At 49.6% G+C, this 4,061-nt stretch overlaps 2 non-coding genes across 2 annotated transcripts; both read right to left on the reverse strand.

Annotated features, from left to right (window-relative positions):
• Positions 1-463: 463 nt before the first annotated feature.
• LOC124319129 lies at positions 464-616 on the reverse strand. Its single transcript, XR_006912823.1, has one exon. It is a non-coding gene; the product is annotated as a 5.8S ribosomal RNA (ribosomal RNA).
• Positions 617-1,548: 932 nt separating this feature from the next.
• LOC124319132 lies at positions 1,549-3,844 on the reverse strand. The gene has a single exon (XR_006912827.1). It is a non-coding gene; the product is annotated as a small subunit ribosomal RNA (ribosomal RNA).
• Between the last annotated feature and the right edge of the window lie 217 nt (positions 3,845-4,061).

Genomic DNA, 4,061 nt, shown 5'->3' on the forward strand with positions numbered 1-4,061 from the left:
CTTTTTGTATTGAAACAACGCGTCGTGCGCGAACCAAGCTTGCATAACGAGCGGTTAGAGTGAGTGATAATTCGCGGTGGTCGACACTTCGACACGCCCGGCGCACACACACAACTAAACTCGCGTTGAAGCGGTATATCGCGCACACGCAGCCGACACCTTGTTCGAGAAGATGTGTTTATTTCTAAAATTTTTTTTTGAGTTGGCTCAAAAATTTCCCATCTGTTTTGCCATCGAAAAAGGTTTCTTTTGAATAGAGAGGAAAAAAACAAAACAGGGCGAACCTTCTTTTATTTTTCCCCCTTTTTTGTATTTGAGGCATCGCGGACACTTAAGTCGCGCGGCACCCAGACGTTAGAGATTCGGGAGCTTTATGCGGTCAGGCCGGGTGAAAAATAAATCTCGCCGCGACCCAACATGCAAAACCAAGACTGAAAAAATCTCTGTTCGTTCATCATTCGACCGACCCTCAGTCAGATGTGGCCCGAGCGAGAAGCTGGGCCGCCATTTACGTTCAAGATTTCGATGCTCCATGTGTTCTGCAGTTCGCATGGATTAGCGCACTTTGCTGCGCTCTTCATCGATCCACGAGCCTAGTGATCCACCGTTCAGGGTCGTATATAAAACGACATATTCGTTTTCTTCTCTCTTTTTCTCCAACCCGCCCAAGCAAATGAATGCGAGGGCGGAGAAAGAAAGCCAGAAAGAAAATGTTCCGATAAACACTCGTACTAGAATTTGGGTTTAGTGTGTTATTGTGATTTTGAATTCTTCCTACTTCATCGAGAGGGCGAAGGGCAAGCTTAAAAAACATTCGGTTTTCAACGGCATAGTGTCGGGCTTTGGAGTGTTAGTCTATACGACGCACACGCACGCAACCACGAGTATCTACGCCCGAAAAGAACGTCCAGAGTAAAGTCTCACACTTTCGTCCCCCACCGAGAATCAAAAAATCCCGAAGACGAAGAGAGAAACAAAAAAAAAACAATTTCGATTGGGCGTATCCGCTTTAAACCACCGCGCATCAGAGCGCCTGATACCCGTTCAAAATCTTGATGTTTTTTTTTTTTTCCGACTCTCCATCCACCGAGTTTTTATTTTTCAAAGTGTTTGATTTAGGGACTAAGACTTTATAAAATCTCCTTTATTGTTCCTTCGGTACTCGGCGGCCCAGGCGGGCTATCGTATTCTTCACTCTACTAACGTCAACACTGTGAGCGCCGCTAAAGGTCGAATGAATCTATAGAGACATTCACCATCGAAGCAGGAAGAATTTGCTCACGGCATAGACCAAATCGAAAGACTTTGTGTTTTTTTTTGAGCCGAGAGGAAAGAAAAATCAATTTGAAAAGGCGAATCCGCTTTAAACCACCGCGCATCAGAGCGCCTGATACCCGTTCAAAATAAATGATTTTCTTCCGTCAACCCACACATAGTTCATACGATGTCTTACGCCGAAAGACTTTTGATGGGGTTTTTTTGTTTTGCAACTTTTAGTTGTTTCGTGCTCAACCAAAGCCATATGCGCAAAACATTTGTCTTGTTCGTTTATGATCCTTCCGCAGGTTCACCTACGGAAACCTTGTTACGACTTTTACTTCCTCTAAAGGATCAAGTTCGACCATCTTTCAGTCTCGCCGTTGGTAGGCACCGCACGGGCAGAGATTGCTCCCCACTCGACGGCACCCCGACAAGCCCGTCCGAAGGCCTCACTAAATCATTCAATCGGTAGTAGCGACGGGCGGTGTGTACAAAGGGCAGGGACGTAATCGACGCGGGCTAGTGACCCGCGCCTACTAGGGATTCCTGGTTCATGGGGATCATTGCAGTCCCCAATCCCAACCACGAAGGAGGTTCAGCGGTTACCCGGTCCTTTCGGACAGGGAGAGTGAAACACGCTGATTCCTTCAGTGTAGCGCGCGTGCGGCCCAGGACATCTAAGGGCATCACAGACCTGTTATTGCTCACTGTCACGCGGCTGGACGCCGCTTGTCCTCTAAGAAGACTGCGTGACGGACGCGAGAGCAGAAGGTATCGCCGGGGATGACGACGACCGAATAACAATAGAGCCAGCCCCCGCGAGACATTCCCGACAAAGCCCCGCCATACCTCATCCGCCAGGCAACCAACCCGTGAAGGCCGTACACCCGACGAACAGAGCACAACGAAACCAAGCCGAGAGATTGCCTCACTAAAGGAACCAGTCCCACCGAGACCCGAATCGCCGCCACCTGATCCCGACGCCTCCGTACTCCCTTCGGTTTCAATTGATAAAACCCGTCCACCTATTTAGCAGGCTAGAGTCTCGTTCGTTATCGGAATTAACCAGACAAATCGCTCCACCAACTAAGAACGGCCATGCACCACCACCCACCGAATCAAGAAAGAGCTCTCAATCTGTCAATCCTTCCAGTGTCCGGGCCTGGTGAGGTTTCCCGTGTTGAGTCAAATTAAGCCGCAGGCTCCACTCCTGGTGGTGCCCTTCCGTCAATTCCTTTAAGTTTCAGCTTTGCAACCATACTTCCCCCGGAACCCAAAGACTTTGGTTTCCCGGAAGCTGCCCGTCGAGTCATTGGAGTAACTCCGACGGATTGCTGGGTTGGCATCGTTTATGGTTAGAACTAGGGCGGTATCTGATCGCCTTCGAACCTCTAACTTTCGTTCTTGATCAAGGAAAACATTCTTGGCAAATGCCTTCGCTGTTGTTCGTCTTGCGGCGGTCCAAGAATTTCACCTCTGTCGCCGCAGTACGAATGCCCCCGTCCGTCTCTATTGACCATTACCTCGGGTCCAAAAGTAAAAGACCAGCAAAATCGGACCGAGGTCCTATTCCATCATTCCATGCTGCGATATTCAGGCGTTGGGATACACCTGCTTTGAGCACTCTAATTTGTTCAAAGTAAACGTTGCCGGCCGCCCGAGACACCCGGTGAAGGGCACCCCGAACGATTGACTGGGTGGAGCGAATCGAGTCAACTACGACCAAAATTTAAAAAAGAACCCGAAAGAACTTTCCAACTCTGGCCGCAGATACAACAACGACGCACCGACCACCACTCCGGCGATGTTGTCCGACCGTGAAGAGAGTCGGGCTTTGACACCCGGGCTCCCAGAGCGTGAAACGCAACACCCTTGATTCAGAGCGGCGCCGCCCGGCCGAAGACAGACATCCGACTACGAGCTTTTTAACCGCAACAACTTTAATATACGCTATTGGAGCTGGAGTTACCGCGGCTGCTGGCACCAGACTTGCCCTCCAATGGTTCCTCGTTAAAGGATTTAAAGTGTACTCATTCCAATCACGGGGCCTCGGAAGAGTCCCGTATCGTTATTTTTCGTCACTACCTCCCCGTGCCGGGAGTGGGTAATTTGCGCGCCTGCTGCCTTCCTTGGATGTGGTAGCCGTTTCTCAGGCTCCCTCTCCGGAATCGAACCCCGATTCCCCGTTACCCGTTGCAACCATGGTAGGCGCGTAACCTACCATCGACAGTTGATAAGGCAGACATTTGAAAGATACGTCGCCGGCGCGAAGGCCGTGCGATCGGCGTGAAGTTATCCAGAGTCACCAAAATTGGTACGGTGCGCGAGCCCGAAAGCCCGGCCCCGACTGGTTTTGATCTAATAAAAGCACCTCTTCTGCGAGCCCGAAAGCCCGCAGTCGAGGCTCGAGTGCATGTATTAGCTCTAGAATTACCACAGTTATCCAAGTAGGATGGAGTGGATCTAAGGAACCATAACTGATTTATTGAGCCATTCGCGGTTTCGCCGTCTAGCGGCTTGTACTTAGACATGCATGGCTTAATCTTTGAGACAAGCATATGCTACTGGCAGGATCAACCAGGTATTTCGTGTATGTTTGTTTGATATGCATCCGGCGAGTTGCGGGTTTTTATTTCGCCCACGCATCACCAAACACACACCAAATCAACACGTTTTTCGTTTTTTTTTCTTTTTCTTCGGAAACTAAAATTTTTGATCGCAACGCCTGGCGTGTCACAGCGAGTCCCAGTGAAGAGAAACACCGATCCGATCCGTTTGTTGGATTTTTTTCATTTCAATTT

This window comes from Daphnia pulicaria, unplaced genomic scaffold (genome assembly GCF_021234035.1).
Source record: "Daphnia pulicaria isolate SC F1-1A unplaced genomic scaffold, SC_F0-13Bv2 h1tg000130l, whole genome shotgun sequence".
Classification (NCBI taxonomy): Eukaryota; Metazoa; Arthropoda; class Branchiopoda; order Diplostraca; family Daphniidae; genus Daphnia; species Daphnia pulicaria.